We start from the raw sequence: 27,942 nt of genomic DNA on the forward strand, positions 1-27,942 counted from the left end.
TGAAATATAGTAAACAGGATCATAGTCAAACCAGAAGTACAGAAAGTAAATGCAATATTCAAAATATCAAAATGCTTACTCATAAAAAATACAAATCATGCATAGGGCTCTTAGAACGGTGGTCGCCCGCCTGTCGTTGGCGCCACGCCACATCATACTCCAGAAGATTGCAAATCTCCGACACACACGATATATCATATCACATCATAAAGCCGTACCCCCCATAACGCCAAATATACACGTATCCGGCCAAAAGGGGACTCGGCGTACCGAACACATCATACTCCGAATATATCAAAGTGCGCACGAAACATAACCGGCCCGGATCCGGTGAACGAGGTAATAACCATAAGCACGAGCAGAGTCGTGAGCAACAATATGCATAAAATCATAATCATAACTCATTAAATAGATAAGAAAACCATATGCGGAAGTCAAAGTGAAAATAGTGCTAAGTCTTTCCCAAAGGTTATTAAAAATAAGCATAGTGAAGCCGCGGGCCCCACGGACGGGTGCGTATCCCGTCCGAGCCCGACTACAAGAGTTAGGGGAATGTCATGTCTTATGAAGTTACCGATTAGGTTTCGGGGCGATCCGAGCTCGTATGCGAAAGTTACGGACGTTTGAAGTTCGAGACCCTTTTTGTAGCAAAAGTTCTTTATAAGACTTTTGAAATTCAATCTTTAGAAACATAAGAACCTTAATTTGGTTACATTGAAGAGTAAGTCTTTAGGAGTGAATAAGATACCTATCTAAGATCGGATCCTAAGAGTGAAATTATCCCGAGGCTCGGGTCATAGCCTATCTAACACTAAGACATGCCAAAGAAGAAAATTTACGCCTTACATACCTCGTCCGCTCTCATGCTAAGTCAAGCCTTCAGTCTCGGGCGTTCCAAGATCTACATAACGCCAATATACCAAACATTAACCATAAGCCTTTAGGCATCCAATTCCAAACGAACATTAAATTCTACAGAAATTTCAAAACATTTCCCCTGCAAATACAACACCCCGAGAATTCAACTCGGCTAAATTCAACAACAACCAAACCAACAACCATTCTAACGACATCAACAATTAATTCAAAAGGCATTCTAACGTCCATAACTCTTTTCTACATATTTCAACGACATTCCAATTATGTTCAAATTAACCATATACTTTCAAACCAACACAAGGCACACATATTCAAGTACTAATCCGAAATCATTCAAATTAGATTCAAGAACATTTCAACCAATCCACAAAGTGTTCAAACGGCCCAACCAATATACTACATAGCCCAAGGTCTTCCAAATTCAATCAAAACTACAACAATACATCTCTTCCTTCCAAATTCATACACTACACCAACATTCCACATTTTAACAACATTAACCACAATAATACAAAAACTACATTAAAATTACATTATTTCTTCCAACGACCTACAAACGATTCCAACTTCCATTTAAATCATTAAATCACCATTTCCATTATGGAATTCATGCAACAACAACCAAAACATGCTAAATAAAATTGGTTCTTAATTCCTACACACACCACACATATTCGGCCACACCTAGCCCACACGGCTCACCTCCAACATCCAATATTTCATGACTTTCACCTATTTCTACATAATACAACACACATAAACTATCCATAATACATGAAAAGAGGATTAAAACTCACCTTCTTCTTTTCCCTTCTTCATTCGACCAAGGTAAGGTTTTGCAAGAACAAAGGCATTTCTTGATTCAACAACTACTTCATGTTGTTTAGCACCTTCCAAAGAGTAGAAAGCTAGGAAAAATAAATTTTTTGGTGAAGAACTCCCATGGGCAAGGGTTCGGCCACCATGGCCGAATACCCTCCCTTCTTTTTTTTTTTTCTTCTTGAAATTTCTAGGAGCTCAAATGATGAAAATGATTTTTATTGTCATCTTTTTCCACCATGCACATATTTAACACATGTGGCCCTATGGCCCACAAGTCATGTGCATGGCCAATGGTCATCTTTTTCATGAATTAAAACTTCCAAGACTTCACTTTTGGCCCCAAATTTTCATGAAATCTAACTTTCCATAATTCACATTTTGGTCCCATATTTCATGAAACACTAGTTTCCATAATTCCACTTTTAACCCCAAATTTTCCTTAATATTCCATTCCAACAAATAACAAGCAACTTATGTTTTAAAATAAAATCGACGGTCAAAAAGCTCAACCTCGCATCCCGGACTAGTCTTGTCCTTATCTTTTCATGGTTGGCTCGGAATGTCCTAATGTACAAAAATGCGGGATATAACAGTTTAGATGGGTTTTGAATATATGAACTTGAATTGAAAATAATTGGCATGTTGTCGAAATATGTGGAGAAGAATTTTTAGCGATATAATGCGTTTGAATTGATTGTCAATGTTATTAAAATAGTTGTTGGTATTGTTGTTGAAGAATTGACCGAGTGGAAATCTCGAGGTTGTTGTATTTACAGGGGAGGTGCTGCCCAATTTTCTGTAGAATTAAGAAATAGTTTGGGATTGAATTTCTAAATACTTGTGGCTAATGGTTGATATTTATCGACGTCGTGTAGACTTTGGAGAGCCGAGGCCTGAGTTTGGATTAGCTTAAGGAGCGGCCAAGGTATGTAAGGCTTCCTCTTTCTTTCTTTGGCATGTCTTAGACGTAAGGTGAATATCATACGAACCTCGGGGAACTCCACTCTTAAGATCCAAGCTTATATGCGTTTCTTCTTCGCTTCTTAAAGTTAATTCTCCTAATGTAGACAATCCAAAGTTCTTATGTTTTGATATGAATGAGTTTTAAATGTTCTAAAAAGAATTGTGTCCTTAAAGGGGTTTCGTAACTACGAACTCCCGTAACTTTCGTAGACGAGCTCGGATCGCCCCGAAACCTTCATAGGTGACTCCATAAGGCATAATATCCCCCAACTTTTATAGGCGGGCTCGGGCGGGGCGGATGCCCGTCCGTGGGCCCACGATACTTTCCTATGCTTAGACTTAACGATTTTCCAAAAAAGACTTAATGTAATTATCGTTTGAATCCCCCGAGTATGATTACCTACTTATTGTTATATCCGGCATTTTTGCACATTTGGAAAGTTTGGAATAATTTTTGCTTGTAAGAAATAAGGCCATATTTGGATTTTTCTTAGCATGTGTGAACCGGTTATGGAAGCTTGAATGCGAAAACACCGGAGAAGGCCTAAGGGTAAAATTGGAATTTTGAAAATTTGTTTCGCAAATTTTGAAATAAGGATTCTAGCTTATTGGGCCCAATTCATGAAAAGAAAATTTGGGCCCAAAATTAGGGGTTGGCCGGCCATGGTGGCCAAGGCCCATGGGTTTAATTAATTTTCCCATGTGTTAAATATTTATAAGGTGGAGTGGTTCATGAAACTTCAAGAGAAAAACAAAGAAAAATCAAGAAACAAAAGAAGGAGACAATCGGCTCCAAGAAAAAAAAAAAGAAAAAAGAGGAGAAAATTTTCTTGCCTTAATCCTTGGTTCAAAAATTCATCTCTTGTTGGATTCTTAACAAGCTTGAGGTGCTCTACGACGTGGTATAGTTGGTTTGGAGAAAGAACGCCGTTTGCGGAAAGTTGAAATTTTAAGAAAAAGGTAAAATTCTTATATTTCATGTTATGAAATGAATTTATATGTTATGATGATTAGAATTAGACGGGAATTATGAAAGTGTGACGTGTGTGTGCATGGCGTGTGTGTGTGTGGAATATGCATGTGGCCGTGAGCCACTTGAGGTGGAGGAGAAGTAGATTTGATTTTATTTTGCTTGTTAATTGTGTTGTTGGGATGTTGTGATGAAAAGAAAGGTTAATGAGCCAATTTGGTGTTGAAGTTGGCATGTATGTTGTTATGGAAAATTTTATGATTTTATATGGTTTCTATTTAATTATGGAAGTAATGGTATGAGGTATGAATTATGATTATGGATGATGAAATTAGAAGATGGAATCATGTTATGAATATTTACGTTGAGAACCGGAAGTTTTGAGTGAATTATGGTTTGGTGGAATTTTTGCATATTTGGTAGAATAATGTGAAATGTGTTGAAATGTGTTTGAATGGTCTTGAATTAGTAGAGAAATGTGAAAACGTCGATATCGGATGAGACGTATGAAGTTAGAATGGAAGTTGATGTAGTATGTTGAGAGAAAGACTATTTATGTTAATATGTGTTTTGTAGTGTTCATTGGTGTTGTTGATGTTGTTGTTGGATTGGTTGTTGCCTTTTAAGCCGAGTTTAATCCTCGGGGATGTTAGATATTTAGGGGAGGTGCTGCCGAAATTTCGGTAGTCAAGTATGAACTTGTTATTGAAATGCTAACTCTCATGAATAGTAACGGTAAAGGTGACCATTTGCGTATTCGGACGAAACGGAACTTGAGTTTAAGAGAGCATAAGACACCCGTAAGGTATGTGTGAAGCTATCCCTCTCCTTCTTTTGGCATGTCCTAGGTATACTAGGCTTGAATTCGAGCCTCGAGGGTTATTCGCTCATGGAAATTCGATCCTGAAAGTGAGCACTATTCATTCAGTGCGATTGAACTAGAATCCTTACATTTTGTTGGGAGAATGCTCAAACATCTATAACTTGCAGAAATGTGACCGAACTGCCTTGAAACTTTTATAAATGACCTCATTAAGCAGTATTTCATTAAATAAAACTTTTTAAAACCACTCCGATGGGAGTGAGATATTTTAAATAAAACTTTTCAAAACCACTCCGATGGGAGTGTGATATTTTGATAAAACTTTCCAAAACCACTCCGAAGGGGGTGCGAAATTTTATTATTATTATTATTATTACGCCCGAAGGGGCTAGGACTAGTACCATGTCACGAGTGGCATGCCCGACGGGGCCGTGTAGCCGTATGTCACGAGTGGCATGCCTATGCCCGACGGGGCTAGGATTAATGTCGGGGCCGCATGTCCGACGGGGGCCGGATAGACGTATGTTGGACCGGCATGCCCGAAGGGGCCATCATTTATATCGGGGCCAGCATGTCCGATGGGGCCAGGATAGACGTATGTTGGACCGGTATGCCCGAAGGGGATTATTATTATTATTATTATTATTATTATTATTATTAATATTATCATCATTATCATTAGGCCGGAAGCGGCCGTCCGAAGGGACTATTTTTACTTAATATTTTACTTAAATATTATACTCATGTCAGGTAGCCTAAACTTGTTTACTGTCGTGCTTGTCTATTTCTTGCTTCATTGATGCTTTACATATTCGACATATTCCGTACCGACCCCTTTCTTCGGGGGCTGCGTTTCATGCCCGCAGGTTCAGGGGCGCATCAGGGGAATCCAGCTACTTAGAGGGAGTCGCCACTGGGAGTCAGACAGCTCCTTTTGTTCCGGAGGCTGTTTTTATTTTGGTATATCTCTGTGTATATATTTGCAGGTCATACTCTTTAGAAGTCTGCGAACAGTGTGGGAGTCGTGTTACCGTTGGCCTTGTCGGCCGTTATTTTGTGTACAGAAATGGCGGAGGCCCGTTTGGCTCGCCTTATTCTACGTCGTGTATATGTATACATTATGTTTTGAGATATTTTGAGCTGTATGTAAATTTTAGTATTCCAGTTTATTATTTAAAAAAAAATTTAGAGTCGACGTTTAAGGGTTCGCTCGACTCTGACGAGAGTCGGGTGCCCGTCACGCCCTGATGAGGATTGGGGTGTGACACTTATGTAACGGGTTTGAAATGAGAATTGCTATGTATATAATTCCGATATGAAGTTATGATCCTTAAGGTTCGGTTTGATATGTGCCCGAGTGGCATTCGGAAGAAACGCGTCTGGACTATTGTATTAATTTGTAAGTAATGAATTGCTTTGATTAATTTATTAAGTTTTTGTAAATGTTTGCATTGCATATGGTTATAGATATTTGAATTGCATATAGATCCTACGATTCTGCTCGTGCACACTATTATTACTTCCTTCACCGAGTCCCGGGTCGGTTGCTATCGTGCGCACAATCCGAAGTATGATGAGCTTCCGAAGTATGATGAGCGCCTAATATGATATGATATGATGCGAAGTATGATGAGTTCTGAAATATGATATGATTCTGATTTATGATGTGTAACGGAGATACGGAGATCTGAAAACTTCCGAAGTATGATGAGTTGTGACGCCAAAGGTGAGGGGCGACCACGTTCCGTCCGCCGGTCCTATTATAGACCGCATAGGGTATATGATATGATAATCCGATGATCCGATGACATGATGATTTGATAATGTGATGATCCGATAATATAATGAACGTGTTCGATGATACGGTAATATGATGACTACGTTTAATCTGATGATATGATAATATGATAATTCTGTTTAACGTGATGATATGATCTATACATGTATTCTGGAATATGATCTGTTGGTTTCAGAGCTGGTGGTGGGGCAAACCCAATGGTGGGGCAAATCCAGTGGCGAGGCACATTCCGCACTGGTTTAGGCGAATCCCACATTGATTTAGGCGAATCCCACATTGGTTTAGGCGAATCCCACATCGGTTAATGTCAGTTACTATGATATGTTCTATTTTATATACATATGAGATAGAAATGTTCTTCAAGAGAAAGCTAAGTATTTTGAGCATTCTGATTATTATATAAATATTCGTACTTCCTATGTACTATTTGTATTACGGATGCACGTACTTCGGTATTCGACTATCATGTTCATTTTCTACGTCCCTCATTTCGGTTATGATCCCGTTTCTCGTATTCCATGCTTTACATACTCGACATATTCCGTACCGACCCCCTTTCTTCGGGGCCGCGTTTCATGCCGCGCGGTGTGGCTGGTGCGCGTTCGGTGATCCGTCGCCTAAGGTATCCATTCATTGTTTGGGAGTGCTCCCTGATCCGAGGCGACTTTTGGTACGGACCTTCGTTTTGTATATATGCTTGTTCACGGGTACGGCGGGGCCCTCGTCCCGTCATATGGTTCTGTTATGACTCTTAGAGGTCTATAGACATATACGTGTGGGTTGTGGGCGAGTTCTGTACAGTTGTTTTTGTATGGTTTGTGTTCTTATGTTTCGATAGCCTTACCGACTACATCCGTTATGTATATTTGTATATGTGTATATGTATATGTATATATATGTCAGCTTTGGGGCGACGACTTACCTTCGCCTATGCTTATGCTTTTAGTAGGACGATTATGGTTGATAGGTACGTATGAGTGCCCAGCTCGGGCACTAGTCACGGCCTACGGGGTTGGGTCGTGACGTCCTTAACACCTATCAACTTACGAAACACATAATCTATATCGGCACCTTATCGCACGATCTCCCCTTATTTCAAAAGCTAACGTTTAAAGCTTGTGGATCCCTCGAGTTAGCGATAAGTGATAATCTAGTGGTTCCACTAATTTCCTCTAAAATACTGACAACTCATTTCTTTGGCTTACTTTAAGCAAGTCTTACTTACTGGGAAAACTGGATTACTTAAATGAATGGGTTTCTAATGTACATGACTAGCATACCGGCTCATCGGTCTTGGGGGAAACTCTTTTTTTGATAGCACTTAAAGGCTCTTTTTCTGTAGCTTACTCTCTTACTGCTTAGATGATTTTCTTCTTTCACTAATTTCTATACCTCGAATTTAACTTAAACCCTTTGGGTTCTAATACGCCTTCGGTGTATTCAGGCGGTTACCCTCTTACTAGTGTTAACTTGACTAAGTAACTCAAATCATACTTCTACTAACTCGCTAAAATTTCTAATTCAACGTATCTACTCAAACTTACTTACTAAACTTCGTTACCACTTGCTAGTATCATATTCTCTAATTCTTCTCTCGAGTACTAAAGTGAAACATAAGGTTATTTCTAACTTTTCCTCCTCATCGTCGACTCTATTCTTAGATTGTATACTATCTTTCTGAACTATAGACATAGATCACACTTAGGGAAATTTCATCTGTCTCAAACGAGAAATTGGAACAACTAACCCCCACTTTCAAAATTATACTATACTATACACATCAAGGATAAAATACTTAATAACATAACCCTAAGAGGGAACTATCATATCTTTTTATCTCATAGAAATATTTGCTTCTTGTAGTAACTTACTAACGTCATACTTTCTAGGTCTGATTTGAATAAGCTTAAATAATCTAAAAACTATCCCTAGAAATTTAATATCATCTGCTCGTGGTTAACTTCATAACATGTTACCTTGTAGGGTCTTAAATCTTAACTATCATCCTTATACTATAGCTCCATGGTCAAAGAACCCAAATAAACTTACTATGTAAGGTAAATAGCCTACATGTACTACCATACCAAAACTTGTCAAAAAAATGGTATTACCGTCTGTTAAACACACCAGGCCCATTTGGCGAGTCTTGGTCTTAAATTTCCTTCTCATCGCTTACGCATTCGATACGTCCAGAATTCGATAGAAAAAAAAATCTCACGTAACTCTAAGCTTCATGGTACGAGTTAGAATAATTCCTGATGACTCCATCTGAAAGCAACATATCAATAATGATTAGATTTACATCTTCCTCATCCGTTAAGACCAGGTGTATTCGGTAGAATGGGGAACAATGCACGAGTTCAACTGATTTCTGATAACATAGCTCTATTGCACGATCTAGAGTTGAAAGAAGTGAGACAATCCTAGATGTCTTGGTGGTCAACTATTTATATGTGTGGCGCGCACACACATATAAAAGTGACCCCACTGGACACGGTTTCATAGACTTCCTAAGACACTTGAACCTCGGCTCTGATACCAAGCTTTGTCAGGCCCCGAAATATGGTCTGGGCGTAACACGACACTCGGTGCCTTGCTGCATGTGACCGAGCGAACCACATGACTTGCTGAGTCTACATGGGACATGAACTGATGCGGAATATAAAGTAAACATGCATGAATTGTGAAAACATGGAGTTCAATAATCATAAGTCTGAAAATATTATTATTATTATTATTATTATTATTATTATTATTATTATTATTATTATTATTATTATTATTATTATTATTATTATTATTATTATTATTATTATTATTATGGTAATGTAGCCATTAAGGCCAACTCAATCGAACATGACAAATCGACTAGTCTATGAAACCTCGACACGAATATGTATCACTAAATCGTTCACCGGACAAGGCCCTCGGCATACCTTAAATGCATAATCGACATAAATAGAAGTAAGGACACAACCTCGAATGAGATGGGGCTCACCAAAAGCCGATACGAGCAATGTCCAAACGAGCAAATCATTGTCTGTCAATCAATACCGCATCGTGAAATGCAGCCCCGGCAATAGAAAGGGACGTCGGCACATTGAATGTCTTGGTATGTAAAGCAACCGAAAGAAATAATACGGGACATAAAGTAATAAAGCTAAGAACTGAACGTGAAACTGAAACCTGATTATGAGCATGAACATGAATACATATATAATATAAAGCATGAGTAAAAATATCATAAGTAGGGAGAGCAATAACTTATAACCGATCCATGGTCTGGTGCTTGCGTCCCCCGAGCGAATAACACTCGGTCCTTGCCCGGTGGAACATGAGATTTAATAAAATATGAAAGGATCCGGTCATTATGAGAATCATCCGAAACATGAGTGGATTAATCCTCATCCTACGGTGGCAACGTAGTTTCGAGGCTATCCGAAGCCTTCTCGCAATTAAAGCAACTCCCAAAAACTTGAACATGTAAAATAAGTGGCACTTGTTGCCCATGGTTTTCATGAATATAACTTGCTTGTACATGGATATCATGAATTATAGCTTGCTTGCATGAACTTGTAAAATATGTATAGTATTTTCTTGAAAATAGCATAATATATCATAAACTAGCATGCATGAACCCATGGAATGAGATATATGACCTCTAAGACTATGTGAGTAACTGTCATTTGATCCCTCTAGTTTAATAAGATAATTTAAAAATAAGTTGGGATTTGAAGCATTCCTTAAAAGTTCTTGAACACCTCACAGAATTTGGCATTGTTGAGTTGCTTATGGCTTGTTTTAACCTGTGTTTGGAAGTGCATTATCTTAAACCTGTCAACCTCTTTGAATTTCTGGAAAAAATGCAAATTGGCACCTTTACTTTGAGACTTTTTTTTAAAACCTGTTGACTATCTAAATGAATTTTCAAAACTTTTTTAGTGTAATTTGAAGACCTAGAAAACTAAAAAGTACATTTAGTCCAAATTGGTACTGTTTCACTTTTGTTTGAATTTGCAATATGCTGGTTTTAGTTTAAGGGGTTATTCCTCTCTATGCTATCTTCTTACATTAACACCTCTTCAAAAAGTTTTGAACTTGGCATATGAATAACTTGCCTGCTTGAGACTGCATTTTTTTTCCTCCTGTGATGGTTGAATTACTCTGTGACACTTTTGCTCATGAATTTGTTGATAACTGGCCTTGTAGCTGCGCATTATGAGAGTTCTTGATTGTTTAGTCTTAATTGGTAACTAGATGATACTTGAGTTTGAACTATGCTGGGTAGATTTGAAGTTTTATGTGTTGTTTAATAGTGGTATTTGGGAGTTGATATTAGCTAAGTATATAGTGTATATTAAGGTGTATAGAGGGTATGCCCTTCATGTGTTTTGCCCTCTATTTTAGTGGGTATATCAATGGTATCTCGTGTATATCGTAGTCTGACACTTAGAAATATTTTCAGAAGAAGAATGCTTTAGGCCACAATTCTGGGCCTGCCCTTAGTATTGGAGATCTGATAATTGTTACACAGTTAGCCATTGATGGGCTTTTGCATAAATTATCTAATATTTTTTTAGTATAATAATTATGGGCTTGGCCCTAAAGTATTGTAATTCATTTTTGGCTTTGTAATTTAATTCCCATCCTCGGTTACTTTACTAATATTACGTATACCTATTTTTTGTGACCTCCCAAACTCGTTGGCGGGTCTTTCGAGGCCCACTAACAATTCTAGATCAAGTCTACCCCTAGTATGGATGGCATAAGCATTGGAACGCATTATTAGAGCGGAAAATATTAATTTGTGCATTTTTCTGTTGGGCTTGGTCGGCCCAACTACTTACTCTATTCAGTTTTATATTTTAATTCATTTTGTGTATGATTTATTGGAACCTTTATGATTATCACGTATTTGAGTCGCAAAAAAACTATTTTTTGAAAACATAAAAAGCTGATTTTAGAAAATTCATGCGAAAAAGGGCCTTTTGGTTAATTATACTTGTACAAAATTGAGACGTCTTTAAATTCGAAATAATGATCTTTTGGGACAAAAATTGGCAAACTTAACCAAATTTTTAAACAAAAAATGACCTTGGACCCATGGAATATTGGACCGAATTGGAAAAAATTTGGACTAGGACTAATTTTGTGAATTTGGGATTGACTTAGACTAAAAATCTTAGACTAAAAATCTAAAATACGGTTAACAATAGTGCGCCAAAAAATGATTTTTCTAAAACTTAATATGAAAACCAAAAAACCTTTTTTCTAAAAACTCGGGTGGGCTTAGGTAGTGTTCTACTTAGGTTAACGCCTTTGGGTATTAACCTAGGTGTTCTTGTCCGAAACTCAAACGCCTAATTTTGGGAAAATTTTTATCACTTTTATTTCTTGAAAATGTTGTATTTTGCGTAAATGACTAACCTTTATTTGCGGGAATCTAAAACAAGAGCAGTTTTTATCAAAAACGGTTTATATTTACAAAGGCTACTATTGGAACCCGTTGGTCAACCGTATTTTACAAATCCTTAATACCGGGGTGCGTAACACCTTCCCCAGGGGATCACCAGATCCCTTACTCGAATTTTAGTTAGATTAGGATTCTTTTAAAATTTAACAATTCTGCATGAATCCTTTTCGAACTGGTTATCCTAATATCCTAAAAATTAGGTGGCGACTCTAAAATAAAGTTTATTTAGAGCATCATCTACGTAGAAGTATATTTTTCCCTTTTCCCGGTACGATTGACAACCGTACTTTCTCGGGACACTTTCCATTTAAATGAGGCAAGTGCGAATACGAATCGGAAAAAATAGAACCGCTACACTTGTATTTGATTATCTGTGACTTTTACTGGTTGGTTTGTCTTGTGGATCGTTCATAGGATCAGTTGTATGTTTGGCCTCTAAAGGATGTAGACTAAAGATATCATAGTGAAGAGTCGATTCCTAGACTAAAAACGAATGGTAATAATGATATATGATTGTCGTGATATTGTTGTGGATCCGGCTTGTGGTTACTAGCGGAAGGTGAATGAGTTAAGGGTCTTGGTGTCATATTGTGCGGTAAATAGACGTAGGACTTGATTTAGTTTCTGATCATGTTTATTTGTGACTTCTTTTACTGATATGTGTTTCTAACCATTGTCGGCCTATGATACTTACTCAGTATTCGTTGATTGTCCTGATACTGCTCTTGCTACACCCTTTTTGGGTGTAGAGTGTTTCAGGTGATTGATTGCAACATGTTCAGAGATGCGCGGTGCCTAATCTGAAGGCCTCCTCCCATTTCATTCCGGGACAGAGGTTGGGTCTTAAAGTGTTGTAATTCATATCATTTAGTCGCTCTTGTACTAGTTTAGATCAGGTCGTGGGAACTTGAAAGAATGTTTATTTATTTAACGGTTGTAAATACTTTCAATATTGGAGTTTATTAGGTAATTGATTTTAGCTGATAATCGCACTTAGTTATTGGAATATTCAAATTGTCTTTACTTGATTACTGTGTTATTGATCGAGGGTTCGCCTACCTAGGAGGGAAAGGTAGGTGACAGCGCGATCCTAAATTGGGTCATGACAATGAAAGACTTGTGGCATGATGCCTTGTGTTTGACATTGATATTACTAACTGTTCATATTCCATACATACAGATGAACTGGAATACACTGAGACATACAATGTGACGAGAAAAGAATATATATATATATGAAAGGTCCATTTGACTGGGGGTGACGATGTGGCCTAGTTAAGGGCTCATGATCCGAGGTAAGATTCTGGAGTGAGTGGTACATGGACACCATGGGTCCCCTGCAGGTCATGGTTAATAGGTCAAACATTACCATTTAGCATGTGTGTACGGATATGTGACAGGTTTGAGATAATTGGCCAGTGCATTGCATTGCATTGTACATCATTATATTTTACATTGCACATCATTACATTTTATTCTGCATCATTATATGGCTCGTTTAGTTCGGAACTTGGAATTGTCATTATAGGGTGAGATTATTGAGACTTGATAGACTTGTGGTTTAGAAGCTTCATCTTAGGTTGTGATCTAGTTATGGGAGATTCTGTGACCTTGGTTTGAGTATTATGTGCCTATCTATTTATCTTGTTGATTTTATGCTTATATGCGTGAAATAATCTCAGTAGGCCTATGATATCTACCAGTACATAGTGTTTATACTTTTACTACTCATCGCACTTTTTTAGTGCGGATTGTGTTCCGGTAGATTTCATCCACTCACCATCTCTATCTTGAAGCTTGTTTGCTTGATCAGATCTGAGGGTGAGCTTCTATCCATGTCATGCCGCCTAAAGATCTTTGTTTCCAGATGTCTACTTTCATTCCAGACATTATTTGTTATTGTATTTGACAAATATTTCGTTCTTTAGACATTGTTGGATAGAGTTCTTGTATGATGACTTTCAGATTTTGGGGATGTAATAGTTAGACTTCCGCACTTACTGTATTTATTATTTATGACTTGGTTAGACTATTTATTCATTCACTTATCTATTGATTATTAGAGAATAAATGATTAGAGTAGTTGAAATTGGCTAGTGATTAATGGGTTACACTACAAGAAAAAGGATTATTAGCGACCAACATTTAGCGACGGGTTTAAAACCTGGTCTCTAAAGGTAGACCTATAGGGATGAGATTTTTTTCTTGTCCCTAATTTTGGATTTCATATTTTTAATTAACGAAGAGATTAAATCTAGTCTCTAAAACAATGAATATCCGGTCCCTAATACTCTTAAAGTTGAGGGGAAATAGGCAATTTATTTTTCTGCCTTAAAATAAAAGTTAAAAAACACTAAAAAGTTAAAACATAGGACAAAATAAATACTATTACATGCTCTAAAACTCTCTATTCTCAAAGTCAAACACACACTCTCAAAATCCCTAAAACCTCATACTGGGTGACCAAGATGACGATTGTTTCTGCTAATCCATCTTCTTTCTTTTCTCCAGTTTATGCTGCAAAAGACAACAAAAATGGGGATGAAGGTGTGCCAAATTTCAGAGATTAACCCTCAAAAAGCCCTAGTTCCATCTCTCTGACACCATGGCCAGATCCAAATTCAATCTCAAGGTGGTCGACCAATTACATCTGCAGCCGATGCTTTCTGAGTTCCTAAGGTAACTTGCTTTTAGATATATCTATTACTCTTATTCATTTTGTTGATGCCTTAGGACCTAGGGTGGCGTTCCTTCCATCTTTGAGTGGTTGATTAGGTGGAAACTGAATAAAATTAGGGGGCATTAGGGCTTCTATTATGTAAAGCTATGAGTTAGCAGCCAAAAGAAAAAGAGCTCCAAAAAATTAACTCATAAAAGCCCGAAATCTGAAATCCCTATGTATATGCCTAGCATATTAGTGTGTTCCATGAGATTTAAAACATGTTCTCTCTAAAATTTCAGTGTTTAGGGACTAAAGTAAGTTGTTGGTCTAACCAAAAGTGAAATTACCTTTTGATTTAATAATAATTTTATTTTGCTTAGTGTTCAAAGCTTTGGATTTTACAGTAATATCAGGATGCTTAAGAAACTTTTTATATTTTCATTGCTAGGTCTGTGGATTATTTCTCAAATGAGGACTTGTTACAATGACATTATTGCAACTGGTTTTAGATAAAGTGGTCCTCTATGTAATTAAACTATAAGAAATTTTGAAGTTACTGCTGGAAATCTTGAATGTTGTATACCTAGTGTTTTCTTTCCATTAATACTTTAATGGTCAACTGCGTGGAATCAAAATCTAGACGGGGTGAGTTTCTGCTTCCAACAATAACAATAACAACATACCCAGTGAAATTCCACAAAGTGGGGGTCTGGAGAGGGTAGAGCGTATACTTCTACCTTGGGTGAGGTAGAGGTATATTTTATCTATTTTCCTTTCTGGGTTGAGGCTGGGTGTCCGGGAACTTGAAGAACATGGATATTTAACAGTTGGTGAGTGGGGAGTTGGTGTCTAAACTGCGAGTTGGTGTCTAAACTGCACCACACTGTTTATATCAAACTTTATCCTGACGCTAATAGAAGTAAACCTTGCATTATTCGTTATACAGGGTTGTCTATGGCATTGAAGTGACTTTCATAGATTCTCTCCTATTCGTCACTTTTCAGCCGTGAGAAACATCTATGGCTACTCAAATGACTTTGAACGGTTTGTATATTCTATTCAGATTACCTCGCAATTGAATGAAGTAGGATAAGAATTTCTTTCTTACTTCTTATTGTCTCCCCTGCTTGAACTTTTAGCTTCCTAAAACTTTTTTTTTCTAATTATGTACTTTTCCCTTTATTCTAATAGTTGACGCCAACTGGTTTTCATTTGATGCATATTTTATTGATCGATTAATATGTAATTCCCCAATCTCTTTTCTAGATGACCATTTGATGCTCAACTATTCCCTTTTATTTCTTGCTTTTCTTTCTTCCTATTAAATAATGCGAAGGCTCTTATTTAAGCATGTCTACTACTTAATATGTCCTTATGCATTGTTCTTATGTCTAATTTAGGGAGTGTATTTTTGATTTGTATCACTCTGTTGATAACAAACATGATAAGAACTTGAAAGTACCCTTCTCAGAATGCGGCCTTTTAGCTGGATTATTTCATGATGTTCACAGTCATTTCTTGTGCAGGTTATATTATCTTTCTCTCCTGAGATTTTGTACGCATTAAAACCCTGTGGTTTTTTTGGGTAATCTACCCATGGAGCTTATCTCTGTTGTCTTACAAAAAGATTTTCCAGCTCATCAATCTTTTATTGCTGTTGGTAAAACAATGCACCTTAGTGGGGCTTCATGGCTTTGACAAAATGTGTGCTGCACTGAAGGGATTTATTTTTATCTGTTCATTTTTCATAAGCAAAGTTCATTTATTTTTCACAAATTTATTATTTCCTTCAGGGAGTGTAAAGACCATTCAAAATGATTAGACAAAATTCCACGCCCAATTTCAAGTATCTTCATTTTAATTTTGAGGATTTGCCGATTTGCTTTGGTTTTGGAACTAAACTGCATAACCTTAATATATACACCTTCCTGCCAATAAATTATTGGAAAAAAAAGCTACATTTTGAGGTACGGATGAAACTGGATCAAATGATCCCGTGAGGCTTTCAAACATGGTTACTCTCACCTAATAAGCTCGTAATGTTGCGAGCTCGATCCCTTCGCAAACTAATACAATCTAATGATTTTCCATTTTACTGGTAGCACGATCTTAACTATTAACATAGACTATGGATATCTTTAAAGAGAAATGGTTGGGAAGAAAATGAAGAACTTGTTGATAATGGGAGTTTTGCCCTATGTTCAAGCATGAGAGGAGTAGAGGACCGGCAGCATATCTTAGTTTTGTGTTTGTCAACAAACAAAGAGAATACTCCCTATATTATATATTCCTTTCCTTATCGTGTGTTGTTTCATGCCAGGTATGACGCTTCTCTTCAATGAGCCATCAGATACTAGAAAACCCGACATAAGATGACGCTTGTATGTTTTTATTTAGTATGTCTTGTAATATTCAAATTTAAAAAACGTCTTCTATGTGCACAAATTGACTACGTGTAATAGTTTACTTTGGTTTTAAAGTGGAGCTGTTATTGGGTGCTTCTGTTTTGCAGGCGACGACCTCAAGAAGAGGTGAACGTAGGTGTGTTGCCGCCTTATCTCTCCATCAAAGTAATAATTAGTAGATTTAGCTGATCAGACTTCTTTTTATTGCTGTAATGAAGTCATAAGAAGGTACAAACACATGCTTTGATAAATTTTGAACATTCTGGAGTAAATTGCCATCTTTCTCATGCTTGTTTGAGCATGATGTTTAGACTTGCTCTCTCCAATCCCTTTTATGAATACTTCAAGTTGTAGTTGGAGATCAAGGAGTTAGCTTAACTACAATTACATTTTTTTTTAATAGAAAGCAGGTTAAATTAATTGTTAGTGTGTCACCAAGGTTAGTCTGGAAGAGAAGGCATCGTAATTACATGTATTAAATTTGCATTATCTGATGAATTTTACTTTTGAATAATGGTAAATAGTGCATAGATTAACATCATCGGTGCATATATTCCAAACATACTAGAATAATTCTTTTGTAGAAATCTTAAAATGAATCTTAGTTAAAAGGAGTTCAAATATTTGCATTAGGCTGTTAAATAATAGGAAATTTGGGCAGTAAATCTCAGGGTCCTATGGTTTTCCTGTTGTGCTGCTGATGGACAGTAGTAACGGGATACGATACCATATATTACACGCTTAGGCTCTATAATCTCATTAGTCAGTTGACTTTCAAATTTATTACTCTACTCTATGTATCCATATGGATATTGATTCTAAATTTTCTTAATAGCCGGTTTTATAAACAAGGGAATGGCTTATGGCATCAGTACAATTCTTAGTAGGACAATATACTAATTTTGTTATATGGATGCAGGTCCTTACTGCTACATTTGTGAATCTATCTTTTACTTGGCGGAATGATTTCCAATTCATAAACATCTGGCTTGTTCTCCTGATGTGCTTGCATATAGACTTGAATTTTTATGAGAAGTATATAATTTTTTTTAAACGCTCATGATCAGCTCAGAATATATGAGTTGTATATAAGCTTGAATTGCTAATAAGTATTTCCTTTGCTTGGGTAGGAATAGCGAAGATGACTCCTTATCTAAAATGAAGGAAGTTGAGGAGGCCTTGCTAAAAATAATGTATTATTTCTTCTCGATTACCTTGAGTTTCATTCCACTAATTTAGACTCGTGGTTCCCTTTATGTTTATTTTAAATTACAAAGAAAAATGGTGTACTTCCGATGTTGGGGTGAGGATGATATGTTCTTCTCACTTTAACTGATTGTTACTATGCAGATGTATGGACCTTGCTGCCTTCTGATTAGTAGCTCTATTAGATGATTGTAATAACAATGTTCTTTTGTTTTGTGATGTACAAGATAAGCCTTCGTTTGAGCTATCTTGAAAGCTTGCAATAGAAACTAATCAACTAAGAGGTGATGACTAGTGACTGAAGTTGTTTTAGGCTTAAACTTGATGGCTGAGTTTACATTCCTATCCCGCACACTCTTGTTTTGTTTTTGGGAAACATTATAATTGCTACAAGTTCAACTGATGAAGTGTCGTGTAGCAAGGATATTGGTCAGTGTGTGTGTTCATCTTAAGTATCTTTTGCAAATAGAATATGCGAGATTATTAAAATTCTTAAGTGTCTCTTATCAAAATCTGTTAGAATCTATTTGATTTTTATTATGTTAAAATGTTGAGTTATTATAGTTATACTTGAGACAACAAAGTATCGATATTTTATAGTTTTCTAAATAGAACTTATTTTATGCTCCTACAGGAATTGAAGACTACTATTTACAAGTCCAGATACACAAAGTTTTGAAGTCTTCAGAGAAGCTAACAAATTGGTTATTACATTAGCAGGACTGTTGGGCCAAACATTACATTTAGGATGTTTAGGTTTTTTCTCTCTGAAGGATTATGTATTCAGCAGTGTGACTTATATACCATGGCTATACAGTGGCACTATTGGGATGTTTAATCCATCTTTTTTAATTACTTACAAAATATATATGACTGTGATATTATTGCTACTTTTGTTGATATGCTTTTACAAACTATGACAAATAAAGACCATGTATTTATTTACGTATCATAAATTATGATCTGAATTGAACACAACCTTTTAAGACTAGCATTGCTGATGTTCTTTGGAACCTTTTCAAGACCAAATATTTCATCTGTAAAGTCAATTTACGACCAGTAAAACTGGTCGCTAAAAGTTAAACAAAGACCGGGAGAATGAAAGATTAGAGACCAGAAATATGGTCCCTAAAAGGTTACTAGGGACCAGAAATTTTATGGTCGTTAAATCTCTTTAAGGACCAGTAAATAAATCTCGTCGTTATTGACCTTTAGCGGCGGAGCCTATAGCGATGGGTGGTGACCATATTTTTCTGGTCGCTATTTACTGTTAGGGACCAAATCTAGACTTTTAGGGACCATTTTTCCTGTCGCTAAAAGACATTTTTCTTGTAGTCTTAACGGGTAAGGGTTCGCCTACTAGTGATATTTAGGTAGGTGCCCGCACGATCGGTAATTAGGGTTGTGACAGTTGGTATCAGAGCTTTAGGTTCGTGAATCTTATTATATAAGAACGTGTCTAGTAGAGTCTTGCAGATGGGTATGAAGAGCTCCGTACTTATCTGCGAGAGGCTATAGGACATTTAGAAAACTTTTACTTCTTTCCTTCTCTCATGCTACTTCATTCAAATTGGTATCTAGTCGATTTCAATTGATATCTGCACTTCCTTGTCTCATTTTTCCACGAATGGTGGAAACTCATTCCCTACACTCTTATGCAGCGGGTTTCATTAAGACATGCCTTGGTAGGGTACTACATGTGTCTTCCTGATTCAGACACGTGACTAAGTTCGGTATTCAGTTGTGATTTGAGGCTTCCATTGTGTGGGATGGTAGTTGAGGCTCGTTCATTGTTTGGGTTTCTTGTGAAATGGGAGAGATGGTACAAAGGGTTACATGGTCTCCATGTTCTCAGTGTTAGGCTACTCGAAAGTCGCAGAAGTGCATTTACATCTTAACAAGTATGATATGTTAGTGAAATGATTGGGTTGGGGCATAAGGTTAAACTTTGTCGAGATATTATGATGGTGTGTGGAATGAGTGTGAGTTAGGTAAGGATCATTGGACTTGGGCAAAACTATAGTGACTGAGAGTAAATAAAGAAAGGAAGTTGAGTATAAGGACATGAAGGACAGATATTGTGGGAAACACGTAGCACGTAGATTTCTTAGGGTATTTTGGGTATGAATACTTCCGTGTTAGTGGGACGGAGGCGTAAGAAAGAGAATTTGGATAGATTAATCTTCGCTATTAGGAAGGAAACAATTGGTGGTCGCAAGCTGTACTAGATTGGATTGTGTATCCGGTTGTAAAAAGGTTAAGTTAGGTCGTGATGGCTAAGGGGTGACGTGATAAATTAGACCTCCGCTAGGAATTCCGAGACCACGGTGAGTTCGTAGTATGTTTACACATTGACCGACATCTTTACTTTGTAGTTGTAAGGCCTTGGATGAATAGTTAGGATGTGGAGTGAAAACTTGGTGGAAAACCGAGCTCACTGGTGAAGGGGCGACTAGTACAGCGGAAGAATTTTCGTCACAGCGAGGCCGCCATAACGGGGAATAGCTCGCCGCCCCTTGAAGTCGGGGATTGGGGTGGTCCATAGTAAGCGGACATCTTGGTCCCTACAGCGACATCAGGATGTGATGGGGTTCACTGTAGCGGTGGGGCCGTGCGACGGTGGGACAACGCACCGACGAACCGTACCTTTAACTTAAACCCTTAAAACCTTGTCATTTTCTTTATCATTCTCTAAGTTAAAACCCTTGAGAGATTTTGAGAGCTTTCTACCTACTGTGTAAGTTCGGCTAGTTCCTACTACTACTAGTGTTACTACTCGGTTTAGTTAATCGAATAAAAAGGGATAATCGGGCGAATGGTTAAGGGTGTTTTGGTTCGACAAGTAAGTCATCGTAGTGGTAAATTGATGATGAGGTTCGAATTAATTCGAGTTGTAGAGAAGATTTTGGATTTTTAGTTAAAGGCATTTGAGCAAAGGCACCTTGGTGGGTATACATCAGAGCAGCAGAAGGGCTGCATGGTGGTATACTGGATTTAGAAAATTTTTGCTTTTAGGGTTGAGTAAGTTAAGGGGAAACTCTAAGGTATAGACTGTGGGACATGCTACTATCTCCAGGGGGTCGACTCAGTTGTTTCGAGGCATATGATTATGTTGTATGCTATTGAATGGGTTTAAGAAATAATTAGACGGTAACGATGATTGTGATAGGATTGTAATTAGGGGATTGAAGAGTAGAGAAAAAGTATAGTTGATCGAGAATCGGTAAAGGGGTCGATTTTCCGGATTACTTAGGTTAGTATAGGTTGTGAAGTTGTTGTCTTGCATATTTCAGACGAGGTGTGATCATGAGCATGCTTAAGGGAGGGAGTCTAAGAAATGGACTAAGTGATACAATATAGTTTCGTGAGGTTTCGTGATCAGCGACTATTGAGAAAAATATTTCAGGTAATTGACATGGTAAGACTTACGAAGGGGCTTGTGTGATACAAATTGGATGATTTCATAGCACTCTACAGGGAATGAGTTAGTGTGGGTTAAAGGAGAGGATTTCTGGAAATTCCTCTAATGTGAAGGTTAGGGTTGTATTTTTGAGATGAGGTTGTATTCGTGGTAGTGTGTTATGGGATGGCTATTACTAATCAGGTAGCTTGAATGAGCTTGTTTTAGAATATCAAGGGACTAGAATTAGTCGCCCCAGATGGGTGATTGGACTGTGCTTGGTTTCGGGCTTGTTGTGTGTGTTTACGTGTTTTTAGGAAATCGTGGTGCGAAGAACGGTTCAAAGGGTGAAGGAAAGGATAGAGGAATCAACGTATTTTTTCAGTTTAGAGTGGGCTATAATTGTGTCTATAACTAAGGGTTTGTGCTGTTTTGAGATATTTTCTTGGGTTAGCGTCAGCCGTCGTACTCCCCTTCTTCGTTTGAGGACGAACGATTGGTAAATTGGTATCTGATGTAACGACCCGTTTGGTTGTTATTGTGTTTTGACCTACTAACCCTTGTTGACCTTACCATGAGTCCCGTTAGTATGATTTATGACTTAGTGAAGTCATTGGTTTGGTTCCCGTAAGGTTCGAGTGTGATTTGAGTCATCGGTGGAGGAACTAGTTAAATTAACGAGTTAGAGTTGATTACGGTCAATATCGGGTTAAGCCTACCCCATGTCAATGTTTTGAAAGTTACAACAAGTTAATATGGTGATTTTGAACTTGTCCACAAGTTTTGGTGAGGTTCTGAAAAGTTTCAAATGGATTTAGGTTTTGTCGCGCTCGTATTCGATGTTTCTGCCGTAGTTCTTTAGATATAAAGGGCTCCATATTGATCAAACGACCTTTGTTTTGTGTTTCGATTAAACCATTAGATCCTGTCGTAATTACGAAGTTATATAAAAAAGATCTCCGCATTTGGCTTCGGATGAGGGAGTTATGGTCATTTTAGTGCGGGCTGTACCAGTAGGTCCGCTGCAGCAGAGCTAGGGAGCGCTGCAGCGAACCCGCTGTAGCGAAACTCGTTACCGCAAAAGCGAAACCGCTGCAACAAAGTCAGGGACTGCTGCAGCAATCGTCGGGGGGCAGAAACCTACTTTTATATTGAAATTTCGAAGTCATTACCCACAAAACCCCAACCACAGTTTTCAAGAGAGAAAGAGGCAAATTTTATTCCATTCATTGGTGAGAGCATCTTTGAGGGTAAGTCCCCACCTTTGCATGCTCCTTTACCTCTTTTCTTTAAGTTCCATGGCTAGTTTAAGGTTCTGTAATGGTGAATGAAAATCCTAGAACCTTAGAGTTAGTAAACCCTCAAATAACAAGAGCTGAATCCCTCTCTAGGCGATGTTTTCTCTCTATAGGCGTACGTATTGCAAGGACTGCTAATGTGTACCTTCCTACTGAAAACACCGACCCAACCCCGAATTCTCACCGAAAAAACCCTGAAACTGATGTCGACTCTTATACCACGAGATAATTACCTCTCACGACCCCCTTCTCTGACCTTTGGGAGCTTCCTTCCCCCACAGTTTCAGTCGATTGTTAAGGAGCAAGAGGGTATTGGTTCGGACTCTGATTCCTAGAAATCCTTTCACTTAGATCCTTATAGGGATTCTAAAGCTGCTACCACGCCGGCGGTAAGACGCCTCCAATTCTCAGAAGCGACTACGTCGGCGCAACCTACACCGCCAGAGATGACTGAGTTCAAGGAAAACCGATCTGCACAAAGGGGTAAGACTCTCACTTATGTTCCTCCTACTACGAAAGATGGAAAAGTCTACGTTAGTATTGTTGAGGATGACTTAAAACCCCAACGGGAATATATGAAATCTGCTTTAATCGGCTATATTATGGGTGATACACCATATGTGAAATCGTTAGAAGCCTTCATTGCTATTTCTTGGAGTTTTATGGAAAAACCCCAAATTCTGGCTCATGACGATGGGTACTACATATTTAGATTTGAGTCTGTGGAGGATTGTGAAAAAGTTAAAGATGCTGGTTCGTATACCTTTCATAATAATCCCTTCATCATCCAACAATGGGAGATAGATTTTGATTTCAACCCAGACTGCATAACTACGATTCCCCTTTGGGTGATGTTCCCAGGACTTCCGGTGGGATACTGGGCTGCTGAAGCACTGAGCAAAGTTGCTAGTGCATTGGGGAGGCCTATGTACACGAATAAATTTACAGCTAATATGACTAAAATCTCGTATGCCAGGATCCTTGTGGAAATAGATGTGTCTCAACCCCTACATGACTCTATTGAATTGCTCACACCACAAGGTTCTATCTATCAGATTGTGGAGTATGACTGGAAGCCTAAGTTCTGCACAAGTTGCATGAAATTTGGCCATATAGGTGTAGAATACTGGAATACTGCCATTGAACCTAGGGAAACTGATTACCAGGAAAGACCAAAAAGAAGGAGAAGAAGAAGGAATAGGAGGGCTAGACAGCCTGAACAAAACTGACATCCCAAAGAAGAGCAACCTCCTGAAACTGCTGAGGATCCTAATAATGTAACTCAGGCAGAATCTGCAGCAACAAACATAGATGTTAGTGATGTTCAGCCACAAATGCCAGCCCATGATTGTGCCACTCATGGTGTAGTAGTACAGACTGCAAACAGGTTTGCTATGTTGGATGAGAATGGAGCTCAAACTAGATCTTCTCAACCCCAGAATAATGATCAGGGGAGTCCCCAACCCCCATGATTATAACTACTTGGAATGTGAGGGGCTTAAATATGCCCCATAAGCAGAAGGAATTAAAGAACGTTCTGCTAAAGAATAAGATAGATGTAATGGCATGTTTAGAAACAAGAGTAAAAGAACCTAGATCTAAGGGCATTCTGGCAAAAATTGCTATGGGGTGGAACTATTGCTACAACTATCCCATGGCTTATAATGGAAGAATATGGCTTTTGTGGAAACAAAGTATACAATTGCAGGTGATTTCTATTACTGAGCAGCTGATTCATTGTAAGGTGGAGAATAATGCTCATTTCTCTGCCTTTCTAACAGTAGTTTATGCAAAAAATGAGGCCCACCAAAGACAATCCCTGTGGACAGACTTAAATCAGATTGGAAGTAGCACTCAAGGAGCTTGGCTCATAGCTGGGGATTTCAATACCATGCTCTCATCTGATGACAGACTGGGGTCCCCTGTTTTACCTGCTGAAACCCAGGATGTTACACCTCGTAGTTTCTGTACGTTGAGACTCGTTAGGTATTAACTATTCAATTGCAGACATCGGAGTTATTGTCGAGAAGATGCAAGATCATAGGTGCTCGTGTTATGATTATAAGAGTCCGAGTTCGCGTAACGGGTTATAGGAGGATTGAAAAACCAGTAAACTAAGGGATTAAGCTTCCGAGGCTTTGAAGGAAAGTTGGGCAAGGTTTGGTACGAAAATTTTGGTCTAATTGGAAGAAAGAATATGTTTTAGTACATTAAGAGTTTTGAAGTGAAACAAAAGTCTAAAGTGAAGTTCGGAAAGTCTAGTTTCCAACACAACAAATCGCTTCTCAATAGGACATTGGGGTAAGGAGATATGGACGTTACAAGTCGGGCTGGCAGACCAGGAAAATGATCTGCGCGAACGCGCCAGGGAGTGGCGCGAACGCGCAGAAGGCCAAGGGCCAACACAGTGCGAACGCGCCACTACGAGGCGCGAACGCGCTGAACCATTTTGAGGCCTGGGTTCGGGATGAAGGTTATATTATAAGAATGTAATAATAACCTATATATGACATTTGGAGACCATATGGGGTGAATTGGTTCATATGGCACTTGATGAAAAGCCCTCGTTGCTGCAAGCTAAGTGGGGCCCACACACCGGAGTTTTATAAAGGACATATGAAGAGATATATGAGTAGTACATGAAAAGTTGAGCAAGTCCTAAGAAGGACCCTTAAGCCAAATATGGGCATAAGCCCTCCAAAAGGACGATTTAAGGAAACATTTTCGGATGATCTGACTTGGAGGGGCCACAACGATATTATCATTTTGGAGTTTGGAAAAACACCAAGAATGAAAGTTGTAGATAATTGAAAGAGCTTTCCAACCATAGTTCATAGGCCCTCACACGCTATCGGGAACAAGAGGTATCACCTTTTTACTGAACAAAGGCGCAGGCAGAAAAACTAAGCCAGCGCGAACGCGCCCAAAGGGGGCGCGAACGCGCTGAAGGAATTTTAAGTCGGTCCAGGCAGAACCTGGACCGCTATTTAAAGGGGAGACCCCCTCATATTTTCATCCAAAACACACCCAAACCTCCCCAAACCTTCCAGAATATTCTCCAACTTTCCATCACCAACTTTTTAGCCCAAAACCAGGTATAATTCCCAAATTCCGATCCGGACGGCGTATAGTTGCAACTAAAAAATTGTGTATCAACGCGTTATGGCTTAAGCTCAAGGTGGGGGAGTGAAGATATAGCACTCTTATCGAAAGAAAGGTATGAATCTCTTGCTATTAACGTTAATCTTGGTTTATTTACGGAGAAGGAGTTGTTAAATTAATTCTGTTGGTGGAAATATGGGACAAACACTATATGGGCTGTTCTATGGAATACTTTGATATGGGAAATGATGTTTTTGATGTTGGTATTGTTATTGTTGTTGTTGGTTGTTGAATTGAGAATTCGGGCTGGGCATATAAACAGGGGAGATGCTGTCCGATTTTCGGCAGAATATAGAATAGTTTGATTTGAAGCTTGGAACAAGTGTGCGATAAAGAGGCTAACATTAGTATAAATCCTCTTAAATGTAGACTTACGAGCTCGAACGCATAAGCGTAGCTAATACGAGGTTGAACAGGTATGTTAAGGCTCGTCTCTTTGGTATGTTAAGTCTCGTCTCTTTCTTTCAAAGGCATGATTCCTATGTTACGATTTCATAAATGCTTCCATAACTTCTTTGTTTTGAAAGGTTAGAAGTCTATGATCCCAAGGAATGATTCCTTTCCCGATAACCCGTAAATGTTTTTGAAAATGTCCGTATTTTTTTCCAAAACAGAGGTTTATGATTTCGTAAGCTCTTATGACAACGATGATGGACACATTTTACCATGATGACAATGATGCCAAAAAAATTGAGAATATTTTCCTATGATGATTATGATGATGAGGATTCTGTGTTTAAAGGTCCCAAGGTTACGATTTCAATGACGATATAAGAATGTTGAGCTATTCTTGATTTCTCAATTTTATTCATGGATGATGACTATTTTTAAAGATTCCAAAGTATATGAATTGACGCCTTATGAGATTTATGATCCTATTCTATGTTTTCTCTTGATGTCATTCTTCATTGATAGTCTCACCTTATAATAATTGTTCCTTCAAGGTGAGACAAAGCGATGATGATTATTCCATAATATAATCGGAGGTTACCGACCTTACGTCACTCCGATAGATACATGACTTTCTTTGGGCTCTCATGCATGTTGCTTATATGATATATGTATATGTATATGGGGAATATGGGGAAAAGGGAGTGGCGCTATAGACGCATGGTCACCTGATCAGTTGGTGTAACTTATCATCCCGGACGCGGGATGCCCGGACGCGGGACATATGTGGTTAAATGGATTGGGCCGACGTTCCTCGGCATATTTTCTGTATATATGAACAAGAAATGTTTTTCAAGAAAGCTAAGCATGCATGGCATCCGCCCTAAGAGGCACTCACATGTACAGGTTACTCTTTTATCTCACGATATGCTCTATATTTCCATTCTGTTATTATTCATACTTTACATCCCTTACTATATTACTATTCATGCCATACATACTCGGTACATTATTCGTACTGACATCCCTTCTTGTGGATTCTGCGTTCATGCCCGTAGGACCAGGTAGCCAGTCAGACGATTCGCAGTAGTAGGACCTCCCCTCGGCGGCAAAGACGCTCCATTGATCCGAGCTACACCCCTTTGGTATGCTATTCGGTTGCGTACATATATGGGTACGGCGGCCTTGTCCCGTCATTTCTACGATTTGTACTCCATAGAGGGTACGTAGACAGTGATATGTAGTCGTGATATTATGCAGCCTCGTCGGCGTGTATTTTGTTATACAATATATATGTGTGGCGGCCAAATCGGCTCACGCTGTTATTCTCAGTGTTTATGTTTATTTGTATGCGTTGGCCGTGAGTTCCCGAGACGGTATCTTTGATGTTGATTGTTCGGAGACAATATAGCACGATTCTGATTGTACATGGGCCCGGACGATCGTGGAGAAGTAAATGCAAGCATAGCAACAGTGCTTGGCCGCAATGGTCGGGTACTTGTCACGCTCATCGGTTTGGGTCGTGACACAGATTTCGCAGCGCTCGTCCTAGGGATTGTCTACATGCATCGTGTCCATAGAGTCCTGTTTATGGGTGTGAAGCCGGCCACATTTATAAGCAGGAGGCTGCAGGGCATTTAGAATCATTGACCTTTCCTTCTATCTTAGATCGTGCGATAGAACCGCAGTCT

The 27,942-nt window shown here is 38.4% G+C and overlaps 1 long non-coding RNA gene across 5 annotated transcripts; it reads left to right on the forward strand.

Annotated features, from left to right (window-relative positions):
- Positions 1 to 14,115: 14,115 nt before the first annotated feature.
- On the forward strand, positions 14,116 to 18,877 carry LOC132050266 (uncharacterized). 5 transcript variants are annotated; one of them, XR_009413326.1, is made up of 5 exons: positions 14,116 to 14,407; positions 14,839 to 15,434; positions 16,711 to 16,931; positions 17,926 to 17,988; positions 18,636 to 18,877. It is a non-coding gene; the product is annotated as an uncharacterized LOC132050266 (long non-coding RNA). The 5 variants fall into 5 exon arrangements; XR_009413327.1 differs by having other exon boundaries at positions 14,125 to 14,407; positions 15,337 to 15,434; XR_009413324.1 differs by having other exon boundaries at positions 14,118 to 14,407; positions 14,839 to 16,931.
- The last annotated feature ends 9,065 nt before the right edge of the window (positions 18,878 to 27,942 follow it).

This window comes from Lycium ferocissimum, chromosome 3 (assembly GCF_029784015.1).
Source record: "Lycium ferocissimum isolate CSIRO_LF1 chromosome 3, AGI_CSIRO_Lferr_CH_V1, whole genome shotgun sequence".
Taxonomy (NCBI): domain Eukaryota; kingdom Viridiplantae; phylum Streptophyta; class Magnoliopsida; order Solanales; family Solanaceae; genus Lycium; species Lycium ferocissimum.